This window comes from Triticum dicoccoides, chromosome 6A, assembly GCF_002162155.2.
Source record: "Triticum dicoccoides isolate Atlit2015 ecotype Zavitan chromosome 6A, WEW_v2.0, whole genome shotgun sequence".
NCBI classification, from domain to species: domain Eukaryota; kingdom Viridiplantae; phylum Streptophyta; class Magnoliopsida; order Poales; family Poaceae; genus Triticum; species Triticum dicoccoides.
Genome location: NC_041390.1, coordinates 216,042,924 through 216,057,729, shown reverse-complemented (window position 1 = coordinate 216,057,729; position 14,806 = coordinate 216,042,924).

Below are 14,806 nucleotides of genomic sequence, written 5' to 3'. Positions count from 1 at the left end.
AAAGATCCAGATATAATGTTCATGCTCAACGCTGGCACCAAATAACAATTATTCAGGTCTAAAACTAATCTAGAAGGTAGATGTAGAGGTAGCATGCCGACGGCGATCACATCGACCTTGGAACCATTCCCGACGTGCATCGGCACCTCGTCCTTAGCCAATCTTCGTTTAATCCGTAGCTCCTATTTCGAGTTACAAATATGAGCAACAGAACCAATATCAAATACCCAGGCGCTACTACGAGCATTAGTAAGGTACACATCAATAACATGTATATCAAATATACCTTTGTTCACTTTGGCATCCTTCTTATCCGCCAAATACTTGGGGCAGTTCCGCTTCCAGTGACCAGTCCCTTTGAAGTAGAAGCACTCAGTTTCAGGCTTGGGTCCAGCTTTGGCCTTCTTTCCGGGACTAGCAACTTGCTTGCCGTTCTTCTTGAAGTTCCCATTCTTTCCATTTCCCTTTTTCCTTGAAACTAGTGGTCTTGTTAACCATCAACACTTGATGCTCCTTCTTGATTTCTACCTTCGCAGCCTTGAGCATTGCAAAGAGCTCGGGAATTGTCTTCTCCATCCCTTGCATATTATAGTTCATCAAGAAGCCTTTGTAGCTTGGTGGCAGTGATTGAAGAACTCTATCAATATAACTATCATATGGAAGATTAACTCCCAGCTGAGTCAAGTGATTATGATACCTAGACATTTTGAGTATGTGTTCACTGACAGAACTGTTCTCCTCCATCTTGCAGCTACAGAACTTGTTGGAGACTTCATATCTCTCAACTCGGGCATTTGCTTGAAATATTAACTTCAACTCCTGGAACATCTCATATGCTCCATGATGTTCAAAACGTCTTTGAAGTCTCGATTCTAAGTCGTAAAGCATGGCACACTGAACTATCGAGTAGTCATTAGATCGAGCTTGCCAGACGTTCAAAACATCAGCATCTCCTCCTGCAGCAGCCCTGTCACCTAGCGGTGCATCAAGGACATAATCCTTTTGTGCAGCAATGAGGATAATCCTCAAGTTACGGACCCAGTCCATGTAGTTGCTACCATCATCTTTCAACTTAGCTTTCTCTAGGAACACATTAAAATTCAGGGGAACGGTAGCACGGGCCATTGATCTACAACATAGATATGCAAATACTATCAGGACTTCATGATAAATTAAGTTCAATTAATCAAATTACTTAAGAACTCCCACTTAGATAGACATCCCTCAAGTCATCTAAATGATACGTGATCCAGATCAATTAATCCATGTCCGATCATCATGTGAGATGGAGTATTTATCAATGGTGAACATCTCTATGTTGATCATATCTACTATATGATTCACGTTCGACCTTTCGGTCTCCAGTGTTCCTTGGCCATGTCTGTACATGCTAGGCTCGTCAAGTTTAACCCAAGTATTCCACATGTGCAAAATTGTCTTTCACCTGTTGTATGTGAACCTAGAGTCTATCACACCCGATCATCATGTGGTGTCTCAACACGATGAACTGTAGCAATAGTGCATACTTAGGGAGAACACTTTTACCTTAAAATTTAGTGAAGGGATCATCTTATAATGCTACCGTCGTACTAAGAAAAATAAGATGCATAAAAAGATAAACATCACATGCAATCAAAATATATGACATGATATGGCCATTGAGGGAGTCCTGGATTAGGGGGTCTCCGGACAGCCGGACTATATCCATTGGCCGGACTGTTAGACTATGAAGATACAAGATTGAAGACTTCGTCTCGTGTCCGGATGGGACTCTACTTGGCGGGGAAGGCAAGCTAGGCAATACAGATATGGATATCTCCTCCTTTCTAACCGACCTTGTGTAACCCTAGCCCTCTCCAGTGTCTATATAAACCAGAGGGTTTTAGTCCGTAGGACAACAACAACTACAACATACAATCAAACCATAGGCTAGCTTCTAGGGTTTAGCCTCTCTGATCTCGTGGTAGATCTACTCTTGTACTACCCTATCATCAATATTAATCAAGCAGGACGTAGGGTTTGACCTCCATCAAGAGGGCCCGAACCTGGGTAAAACATTGTGTCCCCTGCCTCCTGTTACCATCCGGCCTAGATGCACAGTTCGGGACCCCTTACCCGAGATCCGCCGGTTTTGACACCGACATTGGTGCTTTCATTGAGAGTTCCTCTGTATCGTCGCCGTTAGGCTTGATGGCTCCTACTATCATCGATAGCGATGTAGTCCAGGGTGAGACTTTTCTCCCCGGACAGACCTTCGGGTTCGGCGGCTTCGCACCGCGGGCCAATTCGCTTGGCCATCTAGAGCAGATCAAAAGTTACGCCCCTGGCCACCAGGTCTGGTCTAGAAGCTTAAACTACATGGCCGATGTCCGCGGAGACTTGATCTTCGATGGATTCGAGCCTCTGCCTTGTGCGTCATGCGGTCACGATGAGAACAATTTAGCTCTACCATCGGACAGCGCTCAGGAGATCACACCGGCAGCCGCTCCGACCCTCAATTCGGAGCCAGTTACGCCTTCCACGGATGGGTGGATGGACCCCGACACGGAGGCCTTACTGTCAGCGGCGATCGAGCCGAACATCGACCTTACCTTGCGCGAGAGCCGTGTTGATAAACTACCGGATCCTTCTCCGGCCATGGACTCCAAACCGCCTGCGCCCGTTCCTATTGAATCTAATTGGGCGCCGATCATGGAGTTTACCTCTGCGGATATTTTTCAGCACTCGCCCTTTGGCGACATACTGAACTCGTTAAGGTCTCTCTCCTTATTAGGAGGATCCTGGCCGAATTATGTTCGGCAGGACTGCGATGAGGACGACGAAGAAATTCGCGACCCACCCACCACCCACTTAGTAGCCACAGTCGATGACTTAACCGATGTGCTCAGCTTCGACTCCGAAGACATCGACGGTATGGACGACGATGCGGGAGACGAAGAGAAACCACTGCCTACAGGGCACTGGACGTCCACCTCATCACATGACGTATACATGGTGGACACACCGAAGGAAAACGACGACGAGGAACGGAAGGACGCAACGAAGGGTTGTCCCCTCGAGAAGCAGTCAAAGCAGTGGCATAAGCGCCGCCCCAAATCCCGCCTTGACAGAAATAACGATCATACAGACCCAGCGTTAGAGCAGGGTGAACCACTACCGGACCACAGCAACACGGAGAATCAAACCGAACAAACCAACTCTGTCAAAAATAATAGCCCGGAGGACATAACACCAGACAGACACCTAGAGCAACAAAATGCCCATCAAAGGCTTGTTGCCACCGCGAGGAGTCTAAAAAGGCAGAAGCAAAGGCTCAAGGCTGCGCAAGACACACTCCAAATCAGATGGAGCAAAGTACTCAACGCAGCAGCAAAATACGGCGGCAATCACCCCACCAAGAGTTACCCGAAGCGGAAGTTACTACCCAAATTCGATGAGGAGGCCCTAGATCCCCCGCAACCAAAAATTAAAACGGCCACCCGGCCAGATAGACGACCTCACGGCCAACATGGAGCGGCAAGCAATGCCGCACATAAGCCAATACGCGATACACGCGAGGGCTCGCATCAAAAGGACGAAGCAACTAGATCCATCTATGGACCACGCAAGCGCGCTCCAGCATACGATGCAACACACCAAACATCCGAACACCACGGCACGCCCAGATACAGGGGCGCCACACACCCCCTATGTTTCACCGATGAGGTGCTGGACCATGAATTTCCAGAGGGATTCAAACCCGTAAACATAGAGGCGCATGACGGAACAATAGACCCTGGGGTCTAGATTGAGGACTATATCCTCCACATCCATATGGCTCGAGGAGATGATCTCCACGCCATTAAATATTTACCCCTCAAACTCAAAGGGCCAGCTCGGCACTGGCTTAAAAGCCTCCCCGAAAACTCCATCGGAAGCTGGGAAGAGCTCGAAGACGCTTTCCGGGCAAATTTTCAAGGGACTTATGTCCGACCTCCGGACGCGGACGATCTGAGTCATATAACTCAACAGCCCGGAGAGTCAGCCCGAAAGCTTTGGAATAGGTTTCTTACTAAAAAGAACCAAATAGTCGACTGTCCGGATGCCGAAGCCTTGGCAGCCTTTAAGCATAGCATCCGTGACGAATGGCTTGCCAGACACCTCGGCCAAGAAAAGCCGAGAACAATGGAAGCATTAACAAGCCTCATGACCCTCTTTTGCGCGGGTGAGGATAGCTGGCTAGCCAGATGCAGCACCAGCGACCCTAGTACATCCGAAGGTAGAGATGGAAACGGGAAATCATGGCGCAACAACAATAACAAACGCCGGAATAAAGAAGACAACACGAAGAGCACGACAGTAAACGCTGGATTCAAAAGCTCTCGGCCAAGTCAGCAAAAGCCGCCCTTCAAAGGTGCCAGAGACGAACTATCCAGCCTAAACAAAATTCTGGACCAAGTATGTCAGATCCATAGCACCCCTGGTAAACCCGCTAATCATACCCACAGAGAATGTTGGGTCTTCAAGCAGTCTGGCAAGCTCAACGCCGTACACAAGGGGGAGGATACACCAAGCGAAGACGAGGATGCGCCTCTCAAGCAAGACGCTGGGGAATAAAAGACATTTCCACCAGAAGTCAAAACAGTAAACGTGTTACACGTTTTCGGTGTCAAAACCGGCGAATCTTAGGTAGGGGGTCCCGAACTGTGCGTCTAGGCCGGATGGTAACAGGAGGCAGGGGACACAATGTTTTACCCAGTTTCGGGCCCTCTTGATGGAGGTAAAACCCTACGTCCTGCTTGATTGATATTGATGATATGGGTAGTACAAGAGTAGATCTACCACGAGATCAGAGAGGCTAAACCCTAGAAGCTAGCCTATGGTATGATTGTATGTTGTTCTACAGACTAAAACCCTTCGGTTTATATAAACACCAGAGAGGGCTAGGGTTACACAAGGTTGGTTACAAAGGAGGAGATATTCATATTGCCTAGCTTGCCTTCCACACCGAGGAGAGTCCCATCCGGACACGGGACGAAGTCTTCAATCTTATATCTTCATAGTCCAACAGTCCGGCTGTCCGGAGACCCCCTAATCCAGGACTCCCTCAGTAGCCCCTGAACCAGGCTTCAATGACGATGAGTCTGGCGCGCAGTATTGTCTTCGGCATTGCAAGGCGGGTTCCTCTCCAAATTCCGTGTACCTGTCGAAATAGTGTCCGGCCTTTTGTGAATGTTGCACTCCTTGGCTTCCACGCCCAATAATGGACACTTTCCACGTGTCGAGCGAATGTGAAGAGCCAGGGTGCTTTTACATTTACCCCCTAGCTGTGTGAATGAGCCGCCTATTAAAAAGACGAGGATTCAGATCCAAATCACACCATCCTCCCTTGGCGAGCCTTCATCGAAGCGCATTCGACAGAGATACATTCCATCATGGCCGGTCGACGCAGCTCCTCCTCTCGCTCCCCTAGCCCCAAGCCTGGAGATTGGGAGAGATGTTCCGTCTCGCACAGCAAATTAGTGATGCTTCAGACCAAGGGATTTCTTCCCCCAGCGTACATGGTCCCAGTTCGAGCCGGGCTTGCCACCTATAATGGCGGAGAGCAAGCAGAGAGCCTTCCCAATCCCTCCAAGGGAGAGTGGGTATGCCTTGTCCCTTATTTGGTAAGAGGGCTCGGATTTCCAATTCATCCGTTTCTCCGGGGGCTCCTGGAGTTCTACAGCCTCTAGTTGCATAACCTTACGCCTGCCTCCATGCTGCATATCGCGGGATTCGTAGCCCTTTGCGAGTTGTTTTTGGGCTGTGAGGCTCATTTCGCTCTGTGGAGGAAGCTGTTCTGCCTTGTGCCCCGTTCTTAGAAGGGGTCAATATATCATGTGGGCGGAGCCGAAGTGTGGCGTATTGCCGGGACCGGATACCTGTCCGGAACCCCAAAGAAGACGTCCGAAGACTGGCCTTCAGAATGGTTTTATATAGAAGGCGTCCCCCTCCCGGATCCTATTAGAATCGGCCTTCCCGAGTTCGACAACGCCCCTTTGAAGAAGTGCCGGAGCTGGCATCCATGGAGCTCCCAGGAAGAAGATGACAGGGATGTTCTTTACCTGATGAGCCAGATAAGTTTTTTATCTCGATCTGGATTGACCATGATCGAGGTCATGGCCATATGTATTATGCGGGGGGTGCAGTCGCTTCAATATAGAGGCCACCCCATGTGGGATTTCAACGGGGAGGATGACACCACCCGCCACGGCCGCAAAGGGCCGGGATCGGCTGCTGATCTAATAAAGATTTTATCCACTTTGTACAAGGGAGAAGAGGAGGAATTCCTTCATGTCAACCCGCAGGGCGGATTTTCTATGTACAATCCTCCGAGCTGGGTAAGCGGAGACTTTTCCTCGCCCATCCGTTTCGTATTCCCGTAGTTAAGTATTCAGTCTAGCGATTTCATCGCAGGAGCTGTGTCAGGCTGTAAAGGAGATAAACAGCCCTCCTCCACAACCTGAGGACCCTAGACGGTCCCTTGACCCGGCCTCCCAGGAGGATCCAGACATATCCTGTGGAGCTGATCGATGGGGTATTTTACCAATCGAGTAATGACAACGCTTTGGTGGCCATTACGGCCGATTACCCTGGGCTACTTCCAGCCTCACAGGTGACTGAGACCGAAGTCCCAGCACTTCGAAAGGGGATCCGTCCTTACGCTTTTTTGATTGCCGTATAACAGCCGTGTTTTGCAGGGGAGGTCCTTGAGGCAGAAGGCCGAGCCTGCGGCAACTAGCCAACAAGGGGCCGCGAGGCCAGGCAGGCTGAAAAGACCCGCAGTCTGGATTGAAACACCGGTGCAGTGGTACGACGCGCCGTCTTTATTGCAAGACATTATTCTCAGAGGCATACTAACGCCCATGCCTTCTTTTCAGGAAAAAGAGCGCTCGTCGGACTATACCCGGAGAGGCTACCAATCGCGCCTCCACCAGCCAGGCTCCAAGGCCGGATTCGCAGGTGGGAACGAATATGAGGCGTGCGCCGGGCGCTCCTTCGATAGAGGATGCGGATAAACTGTCCGCCACCAATTCTGAGGTGGAAAGTGCCATGAACCACAGGCGTTGCCGGATTGTTCTTCGTGACGCTTGTTTCTCCCAAGAGGCATTGGATGCCTTCAACTCGGGAGACACGTACCTCTGTGCCGTTCAAAATGGTCTAGCCAGAGCCACGGAGCAGTATGTAAAAGACATACGGGTGAGAAAATTTGGTGATTATATATATTAGTAGCCCCTGAGACTTGAAACAGTTAGGATAACTGATGTAAGGATCATTTGTTATGCAGGTTCTTACAGAAAAGAATACTCAACTGTCCCAGGAGCTAGAAGAGTGCAAAGCCCAACTTCAGGCCGCACTGGCCGCAGCAGGGGAGCCCAAAGAGACCCCCTCTGGTAACATATCCTTCGAATGATAAGTATCATATTAGAAGGTGGCGTATATGCAGATCTGACGATAAAATTGCAAATGACGCTGGATTAAATCCGGATAAGCAACGGCTCATATGCCAGCTGATGGCTGGTGAGAGCGTGCTTACGAGGGTGAGGCAGGAGAAGAATAATCTCCTAGATGCCAACACCAAGCTGGGCGTGGAAATAAAACATGTTCGTGCCCAACTGTCGGACTCTGTTAAGGAGAATCGGCGGCTTCGACGCGGCATATTTAATAAGTGCTTGAACGAACTTTGAAAAAGAGTTCGGCGAGGAAGCTGGCTGACAGAGTTATGTCTGTAGGTATGCTAATAGGTAGTCCTGCCGAGGAGATGCCCGGTTCAACGGGTGATCTTCTTCCCGAGCTCTCACAGCTGCACGAACGAGTTCGGCAGATGATGCAAGGCGTTGCCCAGGCCTTGTGGCCATCCGTCTCCATACCCGAAGGCCTTGGAGAGCTTGCAGAAAAGCTGAAGGGAGCACGGCGGCGCTTCCGATTATGGAAGATATCGGCCTGCTATCAGGGCGCTAGGGAAGCCTGGGAAATGGTGAAGACACGGTACACGAAGGCTGACCCGAACGACATGGCCGAAGTCGGACCTGTGGGGCCTGATGGAAAGGAGATCCCTGTGAGCTTAGTGTACGGCCAAGTAGAATTGGCCGCAAAGTATTCCCAACAGGACTGTAGACTAGACAACCTATTGGATGGTATTGAAGAGGAATTCAACCAGTCAAATTGACTATGTAATTTTAAAGTGACATGTATAATGCCTTCTAGCCGGATTGTAGGTCGTTTGTCGTGGGGGACCTTTTCGCTTCAACCTCGGGACCCGACGGTCCGGAGTGTATCCGAATACCCTCTCGATTATGTAAGAACCGAAGCATGCGTGGAGACCAGGCGTAGGGGTCATTAGTGCTTTATCAGACAAGTGCCCAACTAGTTATGTTATATTACATGGGTAGTAAGAAACATCTTCCTGGGAGAATAGTTCCGTTAAGGGTTCCTTTCCCTGGGTAAGCATGCCCTAAAGTGCATGTCTGGACTGCGATAAGAAGCGCAGAAAAAGCATCTGGAGGCAGATATGGATAATAAATAAAAGTCATCTTTTGTTCATCGACCGAATATTCCCTTAAGAACGCTAGCTTTCGGCTTCACCCAGTCTAAGGTACGCGTCCGGCTGACCCGGCGGTAACAATCGCAGAGGTGCTCCCCTTATGCCCTAGCCGAATTAACGGGAACGTAGGGCATAAATACAAGAGCCAGGAAACCCAGCTTGGCCAAAACTTAAGTCATATCGATGCATATAATGGTTAAAAAAGGTACATGCGGAAGTATAACACATGTGTTGGGCGTGAGGCCCAGGTAAATAATTTAAGCTTCTGTGAAAGGAGCCCCCAGGTATGAAGAGTGCGGCTAGCGCATCTGTAATGTACGAGTGAGGCACAAGGTGACCCTTGAAGGCCTAGAGAAATAAAAGAAAGAAAGGGAAACAAGACAGATGATGCATATGCAGAAAATGGACAAAGGGAGGGGACTAACATAGAGTCCGGTGCTAAGCGTAGAATCTTCGAAGCCTGGCTGCGTTCCATGGGTTCGGCTCGAGTCGACTAGTCGATGCATCCCGCAGTCGGTACGCTCCACCGGTCAGAACTTGGTCGATAATGAAGGGACCTTCCCATTTGGGCTCGAGCTTGTTCTTTTTCTTATCCGGCAGTCGTAGAACTAGTTCGCCAACGTTATAAGTTTTGGCCCGTACTTCTCTGCTTTGGTATCTGTGAGCCTGTTGCTGGTAAAATGCGGAACGGGGTTTGGCTACGTCGCACTCTTCCTCCAAGTTGTCCAGACTGTCCTGTCGATCGAGCTCAGCTTCTCTTTCTTCGTACATGCACACTCGAGGTGAGTCATGAATTATGTCACAGGACAGGACTGCCTCTGCGCTGTACACCATAAAAAACAGTGTATATCTGGTACTACGATTCGGCGTGGTCCGCAGCCCCCAGAGTACGGAGTCGAGCTCCTCTACCCGGTGCGTGTCAGACTCTGTTAAGGAGCGCACTAATCTGGGTTTAATGCCGCTCATTATAAGACCATTTGCTCGTTCGACTTGTCCGTTGGTTTGTGGGTGATAGACTGAAGCATAATCGAGCTTGATGCCCATTTTGCTGCACCAGAGTTTTACCTCGTCGGCTGTGAAGTTCGTGCCGTTATCAGTGATGATGCTGTGGGGGACGCCGTAACGGTGTACAACCCCGGATATGAAATCTATCACCGGTCCAGATTCGGCTGTTTTAACCGGTTTAGCCTCTATCCATTTGGTGAATTTATCCACCATGACCAATAAGTATTTTTTCTTGTGGGTTCCCCCTTTAAGGGGTCCAACCATGTCAAGCCCCCAGACCGCGTAGGGCCATGTAATGAGGATTGTTTGGAGGGCGGTGGGTGGCATGTGGCTTTGATTTGCAAAGAGTTGGCAACCGGCGCAACGTTGGACCAAGTCCTGTGCACCTGCCCAGGCCGTTGGCCAATAGAATCCTGTACGGAAGACCTTGCTTACAAGAGCCCAGGCTGCCGCGTGATGACCGTCGAGTTCGGTGTGAATTTCTGCCAAAAGGTTCCGCCCTTCCTCTTCGGAGATGCACCTTTGAAGGACTCCGGTAGCGCTTTTTTTGTACAATTCTCCCTCATGGACCCTGTAGGCCTTGGATTGCCGCACTATGCAGCGTGCCTCATTTTGGTCCTCCGGAAGTTCTTGTCTAGTTAGGTAGGCCAGGAATGGTTCTGTCCACGGGGCAATAATGGCCATTATTTCATGGGCTGAGTGTGTTATTTCGGTGGCGGGGCCTCCGATTGTGTCAGCGAGTTCGGTATCGGGTATTTTGGCCGGGTCCGGACTGTTGTTACCGGTGTCCCCTTCCCATGCTACGGATGGCTTGAAGAGCCTTTCCAGGAATATGTTGGGAGGGACCGCGTCGCGTTTTGCACCGATGCGGGCGAGGATATCCGCCGCCTGATTGTTTTCCCGAGCCACATGGTGAAATTCGAGCCCCTCGAACCGAGCTGACATTTTTAGGACGGCATTGCGATAAGCTGCCATTTTCGGATCCTTGGCATCAAAGTCTCCATTTATTTGGGATATCGCGAGGTTCGAATCCCTGCGCACCTCTAGGCGTTGAATGCCCATGGATACTGCCATCCGGAGACCATGTAGAAGGGCCTCATATTTGGCTGCGTTGTTGGAGTCCGTATACATTATCTGTAGTATGTACTGAACTGAATCTCCTGTTGGGGACGTCAAAACGACGCCAGCCCCTAGACCAGCCAACATTTTGGAGCCGTCGAAGTGCATGATCCAGTTTGAATATGTGCCGTACTCCTTAGGGAGTTCGGCTTCCGTCCACTCGGCGACGAAGTCAGCCAAAACTTGCGATTTAATAGCTCGCCGTGGCTTGTAAGTTATGTTGAATGGGAGGAGCTCAATGGCCCATTTGGCAATCCGGCCCGTCGCGTCGCGGTTGTTTATAATATCGTTAAGTGGTACTTTCGAGGCTACCATTATTGAACACTCTTGAAAGTAGTGTCGCAGCTTCCGGGATGCCATAAATACCGCATACGCTATCTTTTGATAATGCGGGTACCGTGATTTGCATGGAGTAAGGACATTGGACACATAGTAAACCGGCTTTTGAAGGGGGAATTTGTGTCTGTCCGCTTCTTGTTCGACGACGAGCACTACGCTTACTACTTGATGAGTTGCCGCAATGTATAATAGCATTGGTTCGCCAATGTTTGGCATGGCCAGGACTGGGTTTGTTGCCAATATGGCTTTTATTTCGTTGAGTCCGGCCGTGGCGGCATCCGTCCTCGAAGTGTTCGGTGCACCGGAGGAGGCAATAAAGGGGTAATGCCTTTTCTCCCAAGGAGGAGATAAAGCGGCTTAGAGCCGCCACACATCCAGTCAATTTTTGTATTTGTTTGAGGTCTGTTGGGGTAGCCAACTATGACAACGCTCGGATTTTGGCCGGATTAGCTTCAATACCTCTACCGGAGACAATGAATCCCAGGAGCTTTCCAGCTGGTACGCCGAAAACACATTTTTCTGGATTGAGCTTGATGTCATATGTTCGGAGGTTATCGAATGTCAGCCTCAAGTCGTCTACTAGAGTTTCGACATGCTTGGTTTTAACGACCACGTCATCTACGTATGCCTCCACTATTTTGCTGATCTGGTTTGCCAGACATGTCTGAATCATGCGCTGATATGTTGCACCGGTGTTTTTGAGCCCGAAGGGCATTGTGTTGAAGTAGAATGGGCCGTATGGTGTGATGAATGCCGTTGCAGCTTGGTCTGGCTCTGCCATTTTAATTTGATGATAGCCGGAGTATGCGTCGAGGAAACACAATGAATCGTGTCCTGGGGTGGCGTCGATGATTTGATTGATGCGGGGGAGGGGGAAAGGATCCTTTGGGCAGGCCTTGTTAAGGTCCTTAAAATCGACGCACAAGCGCCAGGATTTGTCCTTCTTTGGTACCATCACCAGGTTTGCTAGCCAGTTCGGATGTTTTATATCTCTGATGAATCCGGCCTCCAATAGCTTGGCTAGTTCCTCTCCCATGGCTTGTCTCTTAGGTTCGGAGAAACGCCGAAGAGCCTGCTTGACTGGCTTGAATCCTTTTAGGATATTTAGGCTGTGCTCAGCCAACCTGCGTGGGATTCCTGGCATGTCTGAAGGGTGCCAGACAAAAATGTCCCAGTTCTCGCGTAGGAACTCTCGCAGTGCGATGTCGACATCAGGGTTTAATTGTGCCCCAACGGAAGCTGTTTTTGTATGGTCCATTGGATGGACTTGGAATTTGACTATCTCGTCCGTCGGTTTAAAGGAGGTGGACTTGGATCTTTTATCGAGTATCACATCGTCCCTGTTCACCATGGAGCGCATCACAGTTAGTTCCTCGGCCGCTAGGGCTTCGGATAGTGCCTCGAGGGCCAGTGCGACTGTCTTATTTTCGGCGCGGAGTGCTATGTCCGGATCACTAGCAAGAGTGATGATTCCGTTGGGCCCGGGCATTTTGAGCTTCATGTACCCGTAATGGGGTATGGCTTGGAAGATTGTAAACGCCTCCCGCCCTAATAGAGCGTGGTATCCGCTGCTGAACGGGGCCACTTGGAATGTAATTTCTTCGGACCTGTAATTATCCGGAGTGCCGAATACCACATCTAGTGTGATTTTCCCAACACAGCGTGCTTCCCAACTGGGGATGATTCCTCTAAAGGTTGTGCTACTTTGCTCAATGCGGCTCCAGTCTATTTCCATCTTTTGAAGAATTTCCTCATAGATGAGGTTTAATCCGCTGCCGCCGTCCATGAGTACCTTGGTGAGTCGAAAGCCGTCCACGATTGGACTGAGGACCAGTGCGGCTGGTGCTCGGGCTGTTCGGAATTTGGGTTCATCACTGGCATTGAAGGTAATAGCCGTGTCACTCCAAGGATTTATTTCTGCTACGTGGCAGATTTCGGCCATGCTGCGGAGTGTTCGCTTGCGTCTATTATTTGACGCGAAGGTCTCAAAGACCATTAACACCGTATTGTTGTCCCCGGGATGGTGCTCTGTGGTATTTGGGAGGAGTAGATCCTCACCACTTTTGGCCACCTGCCAGAGTATCCAACATGCTCTAAGGCTGTGCATTGGTATTGCATCCGCTGTACTATGAATTTTACAGGGTCCGTTGAGCCATCCCCCTAGTACGGTTCCTTGCCCCGTAGAGGGCTTTTGCTTTTTGGTAGTTAACCCAGGTGTATTGTGATAATGCACCCTTTTATTTCGGACTGGGTTTGTATTCAGGGCCGGATTATCCCAAAATTTTATTTCAGTTTTCCAGGCGCTTTCCATCGCACAGTACTTTCGTACTATGGACACCAAGTCGGCAAAGCGTGTAATCTCGCGGCGACTTATGGCGTTGAGGATTCCCTTGTCCGTGCAATTATTGCAGAAGAATGAAATTGCGTCTTCCTCGCGGTAGTCCTTTATCCTGTTCATGACCAGGAGGAATCTGGCCCAGTAATGGTGTACTGTTTCTTCAGGCTCTTGCCTAATTTGGGATATATCGCTTATGTTTGGGTGGGTGGGTGGAATTGAGCCCGAATCCTCACCCAATCTGAGACTCAGGGGCCAAGGAGTTTCAGAACTTGGAAGTTTGGATTCTTGGATGTTTTCCGACAAATTTAGCCCGCTGCCTGACTCTAGGTTCAGGCCTTGAGTGACGTCCTCCCCTCCACGGGTATCCGGATTGGAGGGATCAGGAATCCGGACATAGATAGTCCTTAAGATAGATGAAGGGTTGCCGCATTGTTCCTCTACCACTGCAACGTGATGGGTGACCTGGGGAGAGTTGATCTCTCTCAGATCGGGTTTAGGCCCAATCTGATCGTAGTCTGTAGCGACTCCCAAGGCGGCAATGCGATCCAGGAGCTCGTTCAAGGAAGAGAGCTCCATTGGATCTAACTGCTCGGTGAGTTCCGAGTTGACGTGAAGATTACTTTCGATGACCTGAGAAGTCATTGTCGGCGCAGCGGCCGAACAGGCGGTCATAAGAAAACCACCTAGCCGGAGAGTTTGGCCCATAGCCAAAGCTCCTTCAGCAACAGTGCCGTCTTTAAAGACGGGATGAGACATCCTTCCTAGTGGCGACGGCACAGCGGAACTCTCAATGAAAGCACCAATGTCGGTGTCAAAACCGGCGGATCTCAGGTAGGGGGTCCCAAACTGTGCGTCTAGGCCGGATGGTAACATGAGGCAGGGGACACAATGTTTTACCCAGGTTCGGGCCCTCTTGATGGAGGTAAAACCCTATGTCCTGCTTGATTGATATTGATGATATGGGTAGTACAAGAGTAGATCTACCACGAGATCAGAGAGGCTAAACCCTAGAAGCTAGCCTATGGTATGATTGTATGTTGTTCTACGGACTAAAACCCTTCGGTTTATATAGACACCGGAGAGGGCTAGGGTTACACAAGGTCGGTTACAAAGGAGGAGATATTCATATTGCCTAGCTTGCCTTCCACGCCAAGGAGAGTCCCATCCGGACACGGGACGAAGTCTTCAATCTTGTATCTTCATAGTCCAACAGTCCGGCCAAAGGATATAGTCCGGCTGTCCGGAGACCCCCTAATCCAGGATTCCCTCACACGTGATCAAGGGGAAAAACAAAGCGGCACTCCCAGATAAATATGCCCAAGGGCCTATCACCGCCGAGCCCTGCCAGTGGTCGTCTCAACCGATCACTTTCGACCAGCGTGATTACTCAGCAAGTATCTGGCGGGCAGGATGGGCTGCCCTGGTATTAGACCCAATAATTG